The sequence below is a fragment of the Meles meles genome, chromosome 11 (genome assembly GCF_922984935.1).
Source record: "Meles meles chromosome 11, mMelMel3.1 paternal haplotype, whole genome shotgun sequence".
Classification (NCBI taxonomy): domain Eukaryota; kingdom Metazoa; phylum Chordata; class Mammalia; order Carnivora; family Mustelidae; genus Meles; species Meles meles.
Genome location: NC_060076.1, coordinates 42,518,631 through 42,538,902, shown reverse-complemented (window position 1 = coordinate 42,538,902; position 20,272 = coordinate 42,518,631). Strand labels below are relative to the sequence as shown.

Below are 20,272 nucleotides of genomic sequence, written 5' to 3'. Positions count from 1 at the left end.
CCCAGGACACTGAGATTGTGACCTGGCTCAAGGCAGATGCTTAACCCACTGAGCCACCCAGGCCCTGAAATAAAAGATTTTGAATGGGTATGGAATATATTTTACTACTGTTTTGATGCTAAGTTGTGCTGTCAAATTGAGAAGCACTGTTTTGATTGGGGAACCAGCCTCATTAGGTAACAGTGCAAAAACTAAATCTAGGTCAGGTCTATAGGACATTAAACTCTGTCAGGTAGCTAAATGTGACAGAGGGCAAAATTGTCCTATTTTCTCTCTCCTTCGTATATCCACTCCCTTTGTAGTGTTACCTCATCACTACTCTTGTCAAGAGGTGGAATCTATTTGTCCACTCTTTGTTATCAAAGTGGACTTGTGACTCACATTGGCCAACAAAATAAGGTAAAAGCCAACATTGGGCCAATTCTAAGTATTGGCTTCAATGCTTCCATTCTTTGTCTTGAAACTGACATCTGCTGTGTAAATTTGCTCAAGCTAATCAATTGTATGATACAGACATATGGCCCAATCACTCTTGGTGCCTCAGTCACAAAATTGCGAAATAAGTGAGTCAGAGGACTAAGTTATGCTGCTTGTTCATGGAAAATATGCCATCCTCATGAGTATGTTGATGACTTTGTTAAAAATACCTTTTGCCACCCCTGTTACTCCTGGCCTATTCACAGCTGACCTCATATGTATGAGCAAGCTCAGCTGAAATCAGTCAAACTTAGGATCACCAAAACTGCCCACTGACCTGGAGACCTGTGAAAAATAATCAAATGATTGTTGTGTTAGGCAAGGAAGTTTTGGAATAGTTTATTACTCAGAGAGAGAAAAAAAAAAAACTCAGTCATGCAATCATTAAAGTACATATTAATCATAAGTAAACTTGACTACAATTCTACAAACACCATTATCTTTCCTTCCTATGTTTCTCTCTGAAAGTACTCATCAAACATGTTCATATGGTTCTAATTTTGTAAGTCCATGAAATACTTTGTAGCCATGAATATTCCTACTGTGTATAAAATGTTCTTATTTTGGAACTTTTGAGTCGAGAAAGTCTTCAAAGATGATACAATCTGAGAAGATAGATTTTCAATTTTCTATTTCAAAAAAGTAAGTAGGATAATGTTTCTTAAGATAAAATAGAAAAACTCAAGGGAAAAAAACACAGGTATGAAACTGAAATATGCTGATCTCCCGTCTCTTAATTTATGCCACTGTGAAAACCCTGCGGTATTGTGGAGCCACAGTATTCATGAGAACAAGAGAACAGGGGTGTCAGAAGGTATTTTTAACAAAGTCATCAAGGCACTCATGAGGATGGCATATTTTCCATGAACAAGCAGCATAACTTGGTCCTCTGCTTTAACACCACACACAGCATAATGGAAATGGCACTTTCGTAATACTGATGCTCCCACAGGGAGCTCGACAGTGAACCAGTAAAAGATCACAGGCTCTGACAGCTGATTGGTGAATTAATTAGGTGCTGCACTTCTTTAATGCTATTGTAAATCACATGTGCAGCATGAATTCAGAGTCATAAAAAGATTCCAAGGATGCAAGTGTCACACAACGGTAGAGCAAAATGTAATCAGAGTCCAGAGGGAGACCCAATGCAAATAGGTTTACCAGAGACCTGCTGAGATTAATCTTACTTATCTCCCTTTCTGAAGGGAAAATTTAGATGGGGTGGCAAAAGTATTTAGGCTCCAAGCAAAAGAAATTGATGCCTTTTTTATCACTTCCTCTCAAGTTTTCTTGATAGAGGCTTGACTTCATATTTATAAACTTTTTAGCCATCTGTGAACTATTCCTCCTCATGGAAACTATCCAGTGATAGGATATTTTAAAGAGAGATCACAGAAAGGACCATTTTCCACTCTTCAATGACTGGGTCATTGTTACTGGTGCTTATGGGCTCTCAAAAATTCTTCTGTGGCAGACGTTAGTTGCTAAGTATATCTTGTTATATAACATATTGTATTTATGAGTTGTGTGATCCTGGGGATGTTATTAAACCCCTCAGCTCTAGATTCTCCATCTGCAGAAAGGGGCTAATAAAATTCATTTCATTGGGCTATTATTTAAATTAAATAAATATTATAAAGGGCTTACAATAGTGCCTGGCTCATGCATCACAAGTGCTATAAAAGTTGTTGCATAAATGTTGATACAAAATGATGTCATCGTATTTCCACTGAGATCCATAACCACTGAAACTATTTGATCCCTCAGTAGACAAAGCTTTCGATTTCTAACATTCTGAATGAAAATGGGCCTTTCTCAGAAAAATGAGGTCTTCACATAGTCGAAGTACAAAAATACTAATAGAGCTTTATGTATACAGGATTGAAATGTAGGGGTTCTGAGATTCACTATTTTTTTTCCTGTTATTTTCTGTAACTTGGGAAGATGAGGAACTAAACAAAGGACAGACAATGTATCTGTCAGATTGAAAAAAGGAACTAAGATTCATTTCAAGCTCCCTCTTGGTGACAAACAGATCCTGCTGCAGGCATGGTGAGCTCCAGGTGGGTTTTGATTAGCTATCCCTCATGCCTGTGGCGGTGGCATGCAGCAAATGCCAAGCCGATTCAATGTACATATTAATAACATTTTAACCTCTTCCAATAAAACATGATCACTGAAATTACACATGAGCATAGAAAGAACACAAAAAAAATGTTAAAAGTTTATTCTTCATTTTAGTTCCCTTCCCTTCCCCTATCTGCTATGCACTGAAGATAACTGTTGAGTTATAAAATGATCAACTACCATGTGCACAGGATGCATGAGAACAAGGAGAGGGTTGACAGAAGCACAAAAAGTGGACCAGGATCCCTGGCAGAATCAACCTGAGATTTTATCTGAACTGCTAAGTGTAAGGATGCCTGGGGTATTTAAGTCCCTTACTCAGAGTGATGAGACTGTGCTATCCACGGATGCAAACAGGCAATCAACAGGTAATATGAAATATTTGGTAAATAGGAATAAAAAATTATTTATACTGGGAGAGTGTATTGCAGCCTGTTTCATTCTTAAAAGGACTTGGGATAGCTAACTAAGTTGCTTTGGTGTGAGATCAAAATAAATGAGAAAAAAAATGTAAAATCAGAAAGATAAAATAATGCCAGGGATAAGGTTAGTACCTACTTGACGTCAATTAGCTTAGGTATGGGAGAGTCCAGATCTGTTGGTCTCCCTTCTCAGAAAACATGGCTGCTCTTTGTGTCACTCCTAAAGGAGCTGCCTGTAAGGAACAATAGTGAAGGAGGGCAACGTTCCTCTTTCTTATTAATAGTCTTTGGGACCTAACTGTCAATATGGAGAACTATGGTCACCTGGGCTGGAACCACGACCTGAACTAGAAGCCTGAGAGATCTCTGCTACCTAACTCCAAATTAAAGCCCAAATCATCCATTTTACTTTGATCAGATTGGATGTTTTCAAGGAAAATAATAGGTCAGAGGGAACTACCTAGGGGTAAGCCCTGGGTCAGCTTAGCACTGGAAATAAGATAAAAAGGAGAAGGGAGGAAAAAAAAAAAAAAGGAGAATGAGGCGTTAGTAAGAAAGATGGCTGAGCTCCTCCATGTAGAAGGATTTCAGCCTTCCAGTTTGAAAGGAAGAGAAGGTAGACTGGTTCCTATGTGCATAAATACTCATTGGATGACTATCCCATAACCTCATGGAGTCTCTCCCACCAAAGGATTATCTCCTCTTCTGGGAATTCAATCTTCCTCCCCTCTGAAAGCTCTTCCTGCAGACAATGCACAGGTGGCTCCTTCTTATCACTCAGGTCCCTCCTTGAAATGTCACCTCCATTGGTAAAGTCTTTCCTGACAACACAAATCCAAGTAGATCCCCAGGCTCTCAACTTATTTTAGCACTTCTTATTACTGGATACTTTCTTTTACATACTTTTATCCTTAATGGACTTCATAGTGCATGCCACCCACTGAAACATAAGTTCAATGCCAATAAGGATCTTCTCTATATCATCTCCTCATATACATGAGAGTAATATATGAACATACTAGGCGCTCCACAAATGTTTACTGAATGGACACATGCATGAATATGTGCTTTGATGGGTCCAGAAAAGTGGTGGAAAAAGAACTACTTTTGGGAAATCCCTTTTAGTACTAATTATAGCTAACACTTGTCAAGAATGGGTATTAATATAGGGAAGTGTTATCTTTTCTCAATCTTCATAACACTGCCATAATATAAACCCTGGAAAGAAAACTGGGGTCACAACCTAATCAAATCTACCCTAGAGCCAAATAAAAGATGAGATCCTGTGCCTCAATGGATCCCATAGCAGCCATGTTTCACGTGATATATGCCACTGGATTCTGTTTACTCACCAGAACATGCGCAACAGATTTGGTTTTGAACTTCCTAGAAGCCTACACACATCTGCAAATAAATATATTATGTGGTCTAGTGGAGTAATAGCTAAAAGTAATTTTCCAAGAGAAGGCTGTATTTGGAGTGCTTAGACTGGACGTATGTCCCATGATCTTCCTAATGGAGAAACTTCATAAAGGATAAAGAAAAGCACACCATGAATGACATTACCACTGTAAACGTAAGTGTGAGTCTCTAGCATCTATAACACAAATCAGTGTAAATCGATTGCATTGATTCAAGCTGTGGTTCAGCGAAAGCACTTCTACAGAGTAAATACAAAGATTTTAATAGTCTTGTTTACTCCATTGATAAAACTGAAGCTTACTGATGAATGAAAAAGATTCATGTCATTTGGGAAATCTTCCATCCACTATATATTTTGCCACTGCGTTGCTGATTGATATTGGTTGGCAGAATTATGGTCCATGGTGAGTAACAGACCAGACATTTGGTATTACTAATTAAGGACATATCCATGGGTTTTAAAACATGCATAATTTTGGCATCTTCTCAGGAGCCAAGACACCTAGCCAGAACACTTACCTGAACTGGCTAACATGCCTATACAGACAAGTACAAAAGGGAATATCTTTAGCCAACATCTAGACTTCTTCAGAAAACACAACAACAACAATAACAACTCTGGTTTTATCTAATATGTGAACACAAGTCTAACTGAATGGCTAATACTTTATCCTAGTCATAATCCCAAATTATTAACAATAATAAATAAAATACCTTTAAAATATTTAACTTTATGCTGTAAAATGTGCTTCTAGGTAACTACATAATTGTTGGGATCTAATTCAAGGTCAGTGAACTGGAAAAGCGTGTAGTTTGTAATGGTCGATTTTAAGCCATTCATTCTTACCATGATTAGTACATGAGCACTGATGACAATATCACACCACAAGCAGTAGTTTCACATTCTCTTTTTACAGACTAGTGAACTAAGCCCCAGAGACCTCATGTAAATTAGCAAAGTGACAGAGGCAGTGAGTGAGAACCTAGGAACACTGCACATGTGCCTAAGGCTGTAACCACTAGGAACATTCTGCCACGCTATTTGCAACTTCTATCAGATAGATGAAATGCATAGATTTTTGAAGCTAGTAAGAATCTTGGGTCATTTGCTTAGCTTTCTTATTTTATAGCTGAACTAAAACAGAGTAAATTGTTGACTTCAAATCTATATCCTACTTAGTGGTAGAATTAAAATAGAACCATTCCAGCATTCTTCTAAATAAAATTTCTTTACACATAAAAATCATCTTAAATTAAGAAAACACAGGAAATAAAAAAAAATCACTTAGCATTAAATACTGATGGTGTATGTAAAGGCTATTTCTCCATATAAAAGATCATCAAAAAGTGACAGAATAATGAAAGAAATGCAAACTGTTCATCTTTCATGAACACAGATTAGTACATGAATCCCCAGTGAGAAGCAGCTGATCAGTCAGCCGTCTTCAGGTGACAACTCTAGAAGCTGGACTGTTAACCCTGTTTACAGCAGCCCATTCTGTTTGGGGGAAAAATCTATTTTTAACAGCTTTTGTTTTTTTGTTTATTTAAATGAATCCCATTTAATATTATTTTAAAATTTTTTCACACATTGGGTCACAGTAAACCCAAATGTCTCAGGACCTCCTTCAGAGTCATAGCTAGAAATACTAATTTCCCTTCCATCTGACACTGATTCAAATTATTTCCAGAAAATTATCATCTCTAACACTTATTAGTCTTTTCTTCTCAAAATAAGGCATACATAATTCCTCCAAACTTTTCGATTCTCTCATTATCAGTTACCCTCAGTTCATCAATAACCTTCTTCAACTTTGGACTCAGGTCACAGTGTTTTAGGGGTGTTCTACTCAGAGTGCTAACCTGGTTTATAGCATTCTCCCTATTCTGTACACCTATTGTAATGTCATTCACGTTGTTTCTTTTTTCAGATGGAGAGTTCAGTAATTCATCAGTTGCGTGTAACACCCAGTGCTCATCACGTCCTGTGTCCTCCTTAATGCCCATCACCCAATTACCAATCCCCCCACCCACCTCCCCTCCAGCAACCACAGTTTGTTTCTAATAGTTGAGAGTCTCTCATGGTTTTTCTCCCTCTGTGTCATCCACATTCTAATTTCATACTGCCATCATACTGGTAACACTTAACTTCTAAACCTGTGTCTATGGCTTTTTTTTGAACAACAAAAATGTCTCTATTATCCTTTCAACTGACCTGGCTCTTTACTAATACTCATTTTAAAAAATATATATTCTGATGGCTTTAGAATGGAGAAAATAAATTTTAAAACCTCACCAATGATTTAGAGGAAATAAAGAATAACAATTAAAAAATAGGTAAATAGTTCAGTACCTGTGGGGGGCGGGGCAACATTAAATCTGTCTTTGTCATTTTAGGTGAAGACTTGACTGTGTGCACTGGAGAAGGAGCCAGTGGGAGTGGGGGCAGTGGGAGAGGGGACTGAAATGGAAGTAAAAATGAGCTTTATTCTGAAAACAAGAATTTAGAGGAAATAGGATCTGTCCTTTCATTCTGCTTCTATTTCATACTTTAAATTTTTGCTAAAATGAAAGTTTCCATATGACTTTGATGTTTCCTAAAAATCCCATCAAAATTAAATAAAATATTAAATTTTAAAATAACCTCTACTCAAAAAAAAAAAAAAAAAATTTTCGCCCTTGCTTCCCTTGCCTTTGCCGTTGTTCCTAGGAAGATGTTGCTGCGGCTGAGGTCGAAGAGGTTGCTGCCTGCGTTCTCCTCAAGGATTTTGATGGATTCCTTTCTCACATTGAGGTCCTTCATCCATTTGGAGTCTATTTTCGTGTGTGGTGTAAGGAAGTGGTCCAATTTCATTTTTCTGCATGTGGCTGTCCAATTTTCCCAGCACCATTTATTGAAGAGGCTGTCTTTTTTCCATTGGACATTCTTTCCTGCTTTGTCGAAGATTAGTTGACCATAGAGTTGAGGGTCGATTTCTGGGCTCTCTATTCTGTTCCACTGGTCTATGTGTCTGTTTTTGTGCCAGTACCATGCTGTCTTGATGATGACAGCTTTGTAATAGAGCTTGAAGTCCGGAATTGTGATGCCACCAACTTTGGCTTTGTTCTTCAATATTCCTTTGGCTATTCGAGGTCTTTTCTGGTTCCATATAAATTTTAGGATTATTTGTTCCATTTCTTTGAAAAAAATGGATGGTATTTTGATAGGGATTGCATTAAATGTGTAGATTGCTTTAGGTAGCATAGACATTTTCACAATATTTATTCTTCCAATCCAGGAGCATGGAACATTTTTCCATTTTTTTGTGTCTTCCTCAATTTCTTTCATGAGTACTTTATAATTTTCTGTGTATAGATTCTTAGTCTCTTTGGTTAGGTTTATTCCTAGGTATCTTATAGTTTTGGGTACAATTGTGAATGGGATTGACTCCTTAATTTCTCTTTCTTCAGTCTTGTTGTTGGTGTACAGAAATGCAACTGATTTCTGTGCATTGATTTTATATCCTGACACTTTACTGAATTCCTGTACAAGTTCTAGCAGTTTTGGAGTGGAGTCTTTTGGGTTTTCCACATATAGTATCATATCATCTGCGAAGAGTGATAGTTTGACTTCTTCTTTACCAATTTGGATGCCTTTAATTTCTTTTTGTTGTCTGATTGCTGAGGCTAGGACTTCTAATACTATGTTGAATAGCAGTGGTGATAATGGACATCCCTGCCGTGTTCCTGACCTTAATGGAAAAGCTTTCAGTTTTTCTCCATTGAGAATGATATTTGCGGTAATGAAAATGAACTATTGGGATTTCATCAAGATCAAAAGCTTTTGCACAGCAAAGGAAACAGTTAACAAAACCAAAAGACAGCTGACAGAATGGGAGAAGATATTTGCAAACGACATATCAGATAAAGGGCTAGTATCCAAAATCTATAAGGAACTTAGCAAACTCAACACCCAAAGAACAAACAATCCAATCAAGAAATGGGCAGAGGACATGAACAGACATTTCTGCAAAGAAGACATCCAGATGGCCAACAGACACATGAAAAAGTGCTCCACGTCACTCGGCATCAGGGAAATACAAATCAAAACCACAATGAGATATCACCTCACACCAGTCAGAATGGCTAAAATGAACAAGTCAGGAAATGACAGATGCTGGAGAGGATGTGGAGAAAGGGGAACCCTCCTCCATTGTTGGTGGGAATGCAAGCTGGTCCAACCACTCTGGAAAACAGCATGGAGGTTCCTCAAAATGTTGAAAATAGAACTACCCTATGACCCAGCAATTGCACTACTGGGTATTTACCCTAAAGATACAAACATAGTGATCCGAAGGGGCACGTGTACCCGAATGTTTATAGCAGCAATGTCTACAATAGCCAGACTATGGAAAGAACCTAGATGTCCATCAACAGATGAATGGATCAAGAAGATGTGGTATATATACACAATGGAATACTATGCAGCCATCAAAAGAAATGAAATCTTGCCATTTGCGACGACGTGGATGGAACTAGAGCGTATCATGCTTAGTGAAATAAGTCAATCGGAGAAAGACAACCATCATATGATCTCCCTGATATGAGGACATGGAGAAGCAACATGGGGGGTAGGGGGATAGGAGAAGAATAAATGAAACAAGATGGGATTGGGAGGGAGACAAACCATAAATGACTCTTAATCTCACAAAACAAACTGGGGGTTGCTGGGGGGAGGTGGGATTGGGAGAGGGAGAGTGGGCTATGGACATTGGGGAGGGGAGGCGAACCATGGGAGACTGTGGACTCTGAAAAGCAACCTGAGGGTTTTGAAGGGTCAGGGGTGGGAGGTTGGGGGAACAGGTGGTGGGTGATGGGGAGGGCACGTTTTGCATGGAGCACTGGGTGTTGTGCAAAAAGAATGAATACTGTTACGCTGAAAAAAAAAATAAATAAATAAAAAGGGTAAAATAAAAAAAAATAAAAAAAAAAACCAACCTCCACTCATTTAATAAATTAGTAGTGTGTGTAACACTTTTTGCTGATAAAAATAAAATCAGTCTCTACTATCGGGGTACATCTGAAGACAACCAGTGTTCTCTGGGTTCACAATCAGGGACAGATTGTAGAACTTCCCATAAATTCAAGTGGAAAATATAGGTTAATTTATCAGGATTACTTAAACTGGCTAAAATAACTATGAATAAGTATATTAAGATACATTCAAAGAAGCAATTATAATTCAGTGTCCTCAAATCACGTTAAATTTATATATTAAGTACCATTGAATGTTCTTTTTGATTGGAAGAGCGCTGTGAATGATAGACACTTTTGTACTGAGCAAATGAGCAGTTTCCCCTAATTCTCTTTACACGACTGTCTGCTCCTTCCCTATTTTCTCATCTAAGTCAACATAATGGAGGGCCTCATAAAATGTGAGCCATATGCCTCATTATGCAGTTCATGATTTAAATTTGGTTAATGATACCTTCACTATTTAAAAAAAAATCTAACCAATTCAGTATAGTTTGTGTCTATTTAATTTTTCTTCCATTTATCATTGAAACATACTTCTTTTTTCATTTAAATCTGTATTTCTGTGCATGGAAAGTGTCAGTTTCCTTGGGGCGCAAAATAGCATCTCAGATGTGTGTGTGTGTGTGTGTGTGTGTGTGTGTGTCCACCATTAATACTTGGGTAGACTGTTCACAAACAAAGGCATTCTTTACTTGCCATCACTGTTGTCTGATAGATTTGTGAAGGAGTGACAGAAGCAGGCCTATTTCTTTTCTAGGACACCCATTTTTTCACTTCTGGTCTTCATGAGGTCATATGCAAACAGCCCCATATGTCTCCCTATAGTTGCATTAAATAAGGGCTTTTTTAACAGACACTAGCCAAGACTTGTCTTTAATTCCTCTCTCTGTAATGTTAGGTGGTGAACAGAAAGCAACAATTGCCGATCTCTCAATTTACTCTCTGACAACTAAAAAAAAAAAAATTAAAAAAAATTAAAAACTAATAAAAATAAAATTTTGTTGTGATGTTTGATCAATCAATGACCACCAGCAGAGAGAGAGGGAGTAGAAAAACTAGTAAATCTTTGCAAGGAAAAGAAAGTTACCTACACCACACAGAGAAAGGCCCCTTAAAAGCAATGAAGTAGTTTCTATTATTTCAGGTATATATATTTTTTAAATACAGAATGTATCAGTGTTATACCTGACAAAACTAAAGAAAAAAAAAGCCCAGAAGTAACTCTCTTTCCACTTCAAATTAATAGTGATATATATATATATATATATCATTACCCATGTCATAAGTGTTAATAAAGAAAATGTTTAGCCATTATGCTTCATGTATAAATTTGAACTAGAACATTGAACTATGTTACCATAGTATTTAAAAGGACAAAAATCAATTTAAGCAAATAAAATTGGTGTACAGACTATTATAAACATATCACATATAACATAGATAATAGTTTTACAGAGAAAAATGTATAAGCCTAACAGTGGATTGTTAATATGCCTTTATTTCCCTCAGTCACTTTGGGGCTCACAAACCAGGAGAACTACTTAATTAACTGCATTATTAAATAAAACAAAATTAATTTCCTTCTTGTTATAAAGAAAATAAGTCTGAGGACACAAAATGTTATTTCATTTCATCCTGAAAATATAATTGAAATAAATTAAGTATTTACCTCATACGATTAAAAATCTGCCGGACACTTCAGAAGCACAAACAACACATGATACAGCGACACAGCTTTCCTGTGATACTCTTCAATTTCTAGAAACATAAGGAAGGTGAAAGAGTGCATTTAGAGAAATATATGCCTTGGTAAAATGATGCTAATCGGCTACAAAATGTTTATAATCACTCCACAATTCCTTTTTAAAAGTACCTCCCTACATATTCTTGTTATCATAGCATTAAATGCACAATCTAGTGATGAAAATTATGTCATCTGGAACTTCCAAGATACAAAAATAGACTCCACATCATAATACAGCACACACACACACACACACACACACACACACACAAAACAATCACTCAATTGCATGCTGTTTTACTGGGAGAAGCTGTAGTACTATCAAAAATAAAATATTTGTAATTTAAATATTTTCTTATTATATACACATTACCAACATAAATTTTTCTAGTCTTAACACTGAGTTTTAAGTAGTAGTGGGTGTCAGGTCCATTGTTTAGTTTTTTTCCACTGACTTCTTTACTAGATTTTAGCAAGTATTCTTATGTTTCATAATTTTCCTGGAAAAGATTCACAGAATGTGAGAAATGACTGTCATTCATTTGATAAGTTGATAAGCAATATGTAGGCATTTAAGTGAATTCTGCTTCCAGATAATATACACTATAGATAGTAAAAAATATAATAACTCAAACTTTCATATCCTGTTTCAATTATTTGTACATGAAACTTTTTAATCATATTTTCTCCCACCTACCTGCTAAAAGAGAAATAAAGTTATAGGCAAAATATATAGGTATTTTGCTGCTGTCCAATATTACGTCTCCATTTTGCCATACACAAACACATACTATTTAGGTACAACAGGAACTGTATTACATTCCTTTCCTACATCTCCCTCACAGTAAGCCTCATTCATGTTCTATTAAATTCAGGCACAAAGCTCAACGAATCAGCACCATGGACATCTGCCCTCTACTCTCCAAACTCTTTCTGAAAACCTCTAATCCAGTAAGTGACAGAGTATTGGGGTAGGAACAGAGATGGTGGGGAAATGGTGCTCTTAACTGAAAGTATAATTTTGTCAAGGCACCTGGTAGCAGGTTAGAACAGAAAAAAATGAGCATCTTCTTAAATCCATTGCAAGAGTGACCAAAAGAACACTTAATTAAGGGCTGAATTCATTTTCCTAAAGGCTACTAACTATTGGAAACTAAACATACATATTTAGTATCTATAGATATAAATATGTATATATTTACATAAATACATATTTCTATTTAACATAGATGGGTAGATAGGAGAATACATAAATGACAGATAGATAAAACTTCTTTGTCTCTTTTGTTAGTTATTGGATATTCAGAACTCACTTTGAAGATGTTTTTCCAGCCAAATAAATTCTGTATAGTTAATAATATGTCCCATTAAATTCTACAAAGATATTAGTAGCTATATTAACATTAGGGAGAAACAATCTGTAAAGCAAAGTTTTGACCACTTTTGGCGGGAAAGAGAGTATTCTAAAGTTCAGAATAGTGGGATACTACTGGCCAGAGAAATAAGGAAATACCACGAATTGCTGCACAACATTATACAAGTTTCTAAATATTTTGCAGAACTATCCTACTTTCCAGAGAACACATCAACTAATCCAATACCTCATCATCTTCTAACTCTGTATTCACAGCTGTTTGTCTTGTTTTCATTTTGTTATTTATAATTCTACAGTAAACCACCCTAAACTTGTATTGAAGGCTCACTGTGACAAGTGCTTTTTTAGGTGCTTTCATATGCCCATCTCATTTAATCAACAAGACACATACAGCATCACAATTTGCGGAGAGTAGCCACTGTCTTACATACTATATGTCTCAACAAAAGAATCCTAAGTCAGAAGTTGCCTGTTCCATAAAATAACGTGCTCTTTCCAACTAATTATAATTTTTTGAAGATTTATTTATTTATTAGGGAGAAAGAGAGAGAGATCAGGAGTAGAGGAAGGGCCAGAGAGAGAGCAAGAGGGAGAGAATCTCAAGCAGGCTCCCCACTGTCTGTACCTAATGGTAACATGTAAGAGAACGCAAGCCTGGGCTTTCTTCTATAATCCCAGATCATTGGACTCATTTATCTTAACCTGGGGAGATCCCTTATCACAGTGATTTGGAAATAAGCAGAAAGGTTATTAGTAATAGAATATACTTTTCAGAGAAGGAAAAGGGGGAATATATTAAACCAGTTTCCTAAGAACTGGTGGTCATGGTTCTGCTGAGCTAGGGACAAAATTCAAAAGACAGAATTTGAGAACTATATACCCTTAGCATTTTGATTGAGGCACACAATTTGATATTAGTCTTAATGTCTAGAACATGAAAAATGAGGACTTGATGAATGTGTATTTTCAAGCATTTGGAAGACAAAAAAAGGCCCATTTGTGTATAAAATAAAAACAGACCATATGCTTAGGACATTCAATAAAAATCATACTTAAAGCAGGCAATGTACTTAAAGAAAAAAAGAAAGAAAAACAAAAAAAAAAACCCTGAGAGCCAATCTGGAAATAATTCATAAAATTTTTGATGTTCAGTCTACAAAAATTACATCACTCTCCCGCCATCACCAAGATCATGTGATTAATTACTGATGGAAATAAAACAAATAAAACAAAATTCCAAGTCCATTCCCTCTTCCCTACATGATACTGCCTCCCTCATTTCTAGTGTCTTTCTAGGATGAGATGATTATATACTGCAGCTGAATCCCAAACAGGTATGCTGTACTGGTCCAGTAACGACTCTAAGTGCAGCCCTGGGTTGGTGTAGGGATCCGAGCACGATGCACTTACCCCAGTCCCTAGAATTCAGTGCGGTATTGAAGGGCAGCCCTTACTGCTATTACTGTCTACAAAATGAGAGAAATTCTTACTCAGAGGAGCACAGAATAGTGAGAAAAGAAAACAAAAATGTTAAAGAGGCTCAAAGAACATGCTGAAGCAATAATTTCAGAGGGATTAATATCGTTAAGATACAACAAGGGCAGATTCAATGCCGATTCAAACAAATGACTTTAACTTCAAGGTTAGATACATGCAAATGTAATTTTTAAAAGAATAATGGTTGTTTTATTTACTTCTTGAGATGAGTATAATAATCTCCAAGGATAAGCAATATTTTAAATTGATTCAAACAGGGATAAGCATACCCCTTAGGTTTATGGTGGTGTGCTAGAGAGTATCTGGAAACAAAAAAACAAACAAAAAATAAGTCTTCCTGGACCTTCAGTGTTATTTTAGAGAGAAAATAAATACTTACACTGTGAGCATTTCTAGGAATAAATAGCCTCTAGTTATAAATTTACATTTCTAGGGGGAAAGAGTTTGAAAATCCTTGCTTTAAATGAAAGAACAGACATTTTTACCATTCTTGTCTCCTCTCCCACAAGATTTTCTAGTGATGACCATATTTTTATCTCAATCTGGGAGAAATGGGAGAAGACTTTTTCAGAGGAAATATATAGTATATGGTATCTTCTCCTAAAAGGAAAGTAAACCTCTAACGTACTGAATTTTCTTATTTGTAATTATTAATACTTAGTATACAACAGTCTTTCAGCTCTGTACAACTTAATTATTGATGTATTTAATAATAATATACATTATATATATATAACATATATTTGAAAATGGACCAAAATGATCTATTTGTTATTGTTGTAACTGCCACAGAAGACCACATCTAAGGCATTAATATAGAAAAAACAATGTTAAACTGAGGGTTGCTGGGGGAGGGGGGTAGGGAGAGGGGGGTTGGGTTACGGACATTGGGGAAGGTATGTGCTATGGTGAGTGCTGTGAATGAAGTGTGTAAACCTGGCGATTCACAGACCTGTACCCTTGGGATTAATAATACATTATATGTTAATAAAAAAATAAAACATTAAAAAGCAATATTATCACAGTGAAAAGTTCTGAGCAATTCATTTTTGGATGACCCCTTAAGGCAAATAACAGCAGCATCCGAGGAGCATCTGAGTGGGCTAGAGCCTCTGATTTGGAATCCCATCAACGTGCTGCATAGCTTAGATTTTGGTTTAGAGAAATGGTTCACCCTGCTTTAGGGAGAGAGTCATAAACAGAAAGACCAAGTTGTAAATTGTTATATAACATCTGCATCCTCTTCATACTATTAATTTTTTTTTCTTTTGGGTCATAAAATAGAAGGAAGAAGTGAAACAACCTGCCTACTATGAGCCTAATTACGATGGTTTAAAAATGAAATTGGGTGGCTCAGTGAGTTAAGCCTCTGCCTTCTCTGCTCAGGTCATGATTTAGGGTCCTGGGACCAAGCCCTGCATCAGGCTCTCTGCTCCCCAGGGAGCCTGCTTCCTCCTCTCTCCCTGCCTGCCTTTCTGCCTACTTGTGATCTCTCCCTCTCTGTCAAATAAATAAAAAAAAAAATCTTTAAAAAAATGAAATTCAGTATGTCCATCATAAAATAAATCATGCAATGAAGGTAGTGCTGTCCTTTTACAAACATGGAACTGAGGCTTAGAAAGTGACACAGTAATTTTCTCAAGATCAGAGGCCTTCCCCTTATGTAACACTACCTCCAAAATATCAACTATGGATAGCGTTAGTCATGGGACTGGTTAGGACAAATGTTAAATTAAATGCAATGGTGCTTGATAAAACTTAAAACTGGTAATGAGTGCAGTTGACCAGAACTGAATGATTTAAGTTTCTCAAGATTAAGATTTCAGGGTCATTAAATAAAAGTGAAGTTCTGAATAAAAGCTTTTTCTTTTGTCTGCTTTGCTAATTAAGTTAAATTATAAACTGATACTAAAAATTTTTATTACGATTTATACAAAAATATAATATCCAATATTTTCAATAAGGTGTTTTGCTTAGTAACTTGATTAATTAATAACATGATATGCCTAACAAACTGACATAATATAAATGACATTTCCTGGAATCATAAATGTATTCAATATTACATTTCTATTAGGATAGAAAAAATATACCATTCATTCAATCTTAATTCTAATTTAACAAAAGTAGCTGTATCATTCTTAAATCTAACATCACAAAACAGCTATGCTAACACTAAGAATTCAGCTATATGATTTGTAATTCTGATACAGAAAATTAGCGATACTATTTTCTGAAGCAATACAGGGAACAGTGAAGGAAAACAGAAATAAATTCACTGAGTAATTTTGACTCTGGCATTCACTAGAACTTTTTAATATTGAAAATAAACATATTTCCAAATTTTAAAAAAAGCATAATGACATTATTACTTGATAAAATCACTCTGTAGTGATTCCATTTACAACATGTTGCCCTAGACTATGCCAAAAGAGAATGTTGCAAATATAGTACATTAAATCCTATTTTAGTATAAAATGCACATCGCCTATTCAGTAGAGAAGAACAGTAATAAAAGGAGAAATTTTGATTCTTCTCTGTTTTAAGTGGCCTAATGTTAAACCGCTTTGTTTGATGGCTCCCGAAAGAATGATGGAGTTCACTCTGGATTGCTTTGGTGACGTATTTCCTTTTGTTCTTGACTTTCTTAGTGATGTACATGATACAGACACTGGTATTTTTATTTGCTTTAATCTTTCAAAACCCACAAGTGAAAAAAAATACGCTGCTATCTTTTTATTAGGTCAATCAAGTTAAAAGTTTTCACTGTGCTTAAACTTTTAAAAAGTTGAAATTCTACTCTAGCTACAAATTTTTCAAGTGAACCATGTATTTTCTTTGGGCTTAAAACACATCTCTTAAAAATCTATCTCTAAATCACACACACACATATACATATAAGATCATTTTTGTGACTTGTATACATTAAAATAATAATAAGTATGCACCAAATGCTTTCCATATGCAAGGCATTGTTTTAAGTACTTCCCATGTATTTGCTCACTTAATTCTCACAACAATTAGATGATACTATTTCTATCCCAATTGAAAAGTGGAAAATTGAGGCATAGAGAGACTGACTAACCAAGTATTTAACAGAACTGGCATTTAAATTAAGATGCATAAATAAGATGTGGTCCATACATACAATGGAATATTACTCAGCCATCAGAAAAGATGAATATCCAACTTTTGCATCAACATGGATGGGAGTGGAGGAGATTACACTGAGTGAAATAAGTCAAACAGAGAAAGTCAATTATCACATGGTTTCACTTATTTGTGGAACATTAGGAATAACATGGAGGCCATTAGGAGAAGGAAAGGAAAAAATGAAGGGGGGGGAATATGGAGGGGGAACAAACCATGAGAGACTGTGGACTCCGAGAAAGAAACAGAGGGTTTTAGAGGGTAGGGAGGTAAGGATATGGGTGAGCCTGGTGGTGGGTATTAAGGAGGGCATATATTGCATGGAGCCCTGGGTGTTATATGTTAACAATGAATCTTGGAACACTACAGCAAAAACTAATGTTGTATTGTATGGTGACTAACGTAACACAGTGAAAATTTTAAAAATTAATTAATTAGTTAATTAATTAAGGTGCATGACTCCAGAGCTTGAACTATTAGCAATAATGCAATAATATCTCTGATTACAACATACTGATAATGGCATTCCAGTAACAGTACACATAAAAATGTGCCTTAACTATCTTAACCATACTTAATTAAAAAAAAAAATCAAGCCATAGAAGTTCATATAGGTGGCAGAGACAGGTTAGTGAAAAGTGACAGAGTTAAATCTTTTTAAGAAATGGCCATTTCCACCCAGTCTACCAAATATCCATAATGTCTAGTAGAGCACCAAATATGTAGTAAACCAGTATCCAATATGTATTTATTATATAAGTGAGTTAATGAATAGATTGAGAAATTTATGTGAGCATTGGCATTTCTGCAAAACATGGCTGGAATTGCAAGCTCCAAACATACCTACTGAGTAGACTAGTCTAGACTTCAGTACGCATTTTCATTGGGTTCTCACTTCCCCTCCCCCACCTTCAACTCAATTTTCCAACACTCTTAGGTAGTCTCTTGAGCCCTAGTCACCTGTGTTCCATTTACAACTGCCTAATTCATATTCATTAAATTCTTGTTCTATATAGTAAGCTTCATTCAATAAACAAATGAAAAAAAGCCAATCTGATTCCAGTTAATATTAATGCATTTTAATTGAGGATTTTTAGAGAAAATATATTAATTGAGGATAGTAATCCCAATGGTGAGAATGTCAGGTATTAGTACTGTACATCAGAAATCCAAACCCAAAAGCCCAAACTATTGTCTTGAACTCTGTCAGCTCCTCAAGTACATCCTGAATCTGTTTTCATGTCTTTCATTGCCATGCTCCATCCAAGCCATGACCTATCCCCTGGATTACTCTCATGGTCTTCTAACTGTCTACTTGTCCTCCTGCCCTTCCAACCCATTTTCTACATTCCAGCCAGAATTATCTTAAAATATCAATTGGATCATATCTCTCTATAAATAATGACTTTCTTTGGTACTTCACAGACTTTATATTTCTTTTCCTCTCTCCTCCTCTCTCTTCCCACTCTCTGCCCTCTCCCCTCCCCCTCCTTCCTTTTTGGTCACAGTTGACTTCTTCACTCTCACCTCTTGACCTTCTTTCCCTCACTCAACAGACTCCATCTGTGCTAAAAGCTTAGCCTCATTTCAAAGCTGTTGAACATGGGCTGTTCCTCTGTTAGAGCAGTCCTCTCCCCACACTGCCCAGCTATTTCCTTCCCATCCTAGGTTTCAGCTTTAATGTCACTTTCAAATATTTACCTCACTGTAAATAGGAGTCCCCTCTGAAATTCTATTATGGCTTTCTCAACTTTTCCTTGCCTGCCATTTCTTTCAGAAAAACGCACTGGTTTTGAACACAAATTTTATACTCACACTTACGGAGTCTGAATCTTCAGTGCACCACTTGCTAAGCTGCATGCCAATGGGGAAGTTCTTTATCCTTGCTATGCTCCAGTTTCCTTATTATAACATGAGATACAATGCTATCTACCCAAACGGATGGTGTTAAGGACTAAATGAGTTACATGCAAACATTAAGAACAGTGCCTGGCACATTAAGCACCAATAAATGTGAGCTCTCATTACTCAGCGAAATTATATTTATATTTATATTTATAATTATCTATAATTATATAAGTTATAATTACATTTATCTGAAATTACATTGATTATATTTGCCTTTCTCATAAGCATGCTAACTCAAGATGAACAGGAACCATGGTTCTATTCTTTCTACAACAAATTTGGTGCCTCTAACAATGCTTAGCTTAGGAAGAGCTCAATCAATGCTTATTGAATAAATCAGCTGAATAAATGCGTAAATCTGTGAATGCACAGAAGAAAGAATTTGAAAAAAAAAATACAGGTCAGCCGTCTTTGGGTACGTGGGATTTCTGATACAGATAAAATTATATAACAGAGACTTAGGGATAATATATGGCAGTCTGTTTCACTGGTTTGGGAAGTTCACTGGATCTAAAGAAAAATCTTAATCTTGTATCCATGCAATTATTTCTCAATCAAAAGGAATTTAAGAAATGACTAACATCAGAAAAAAATTGTTGGGAAGTTGTTTTATCCCCTTTCATTTTTGTCTTGGTTTATCATTAGTAGATAAAAAAAATGTGATGACTCTCAGGAAAAAGTTCTGATAAAGTATTTCTGAGTTTAAAAAAACAATTTCTTCACCATCATCAAAGCTTCAATACAGTTCTTCATGACTAGACTGTAGTCCAAGAAAATCTCAAAACCTAGTTTTTCACATAATTCGTCTTCTAACTTTGTCTCAGATCTCTTTGAATTGTTATTTTAAACCTAAGGCATAATCAATGAAATGTCCTGCTGACACTTTTTAGAAGATTACTGCTACCTTCCTTCTCAGAAAAAAAAAAAAAAGTTACTCGTATAGCAAAAAAAAAATGATGTTAGATATCCAGAGTTCATAACTCTTATAACCTCCATTTAGAAATGTAGATTTGGGGCCAAAGGTTTAAAAGAAAAATGTGCATACCAAATCCTGTGGAGTTGCTCTTTTTTCGGCTTTCTTACGAATATTCTTTTCATCTTTTAATATCTTATCGCTTGTAATGGATCTTGGCA

At 35.9% G+C, this 20,272-nt stretch overlaps 1 protein-coding gene across 1 annotated transcript in view; it reads right to left on the bottom strand.

The window, feature by feature from the left end:
- LINGO2 (leucine rich repeat and Ig domain containing 2) overlaps nucleotides 1-20,272 on the bottom strand; it is a 1,225,184-nt gene that overhangs the window by 705,761 nt on the left and 499,151 nt on the right. The window contains exon 3 of the mRNA XM_046023596.1: nucleotides 11,134-11,222. The gene's annotated coding sequence lies outside the window, so the exon portion shown is untranslated. The remainder of the gene's footprint in view (nucleotides 1-11,133; nucleotides 11,223-20,272) is intronic.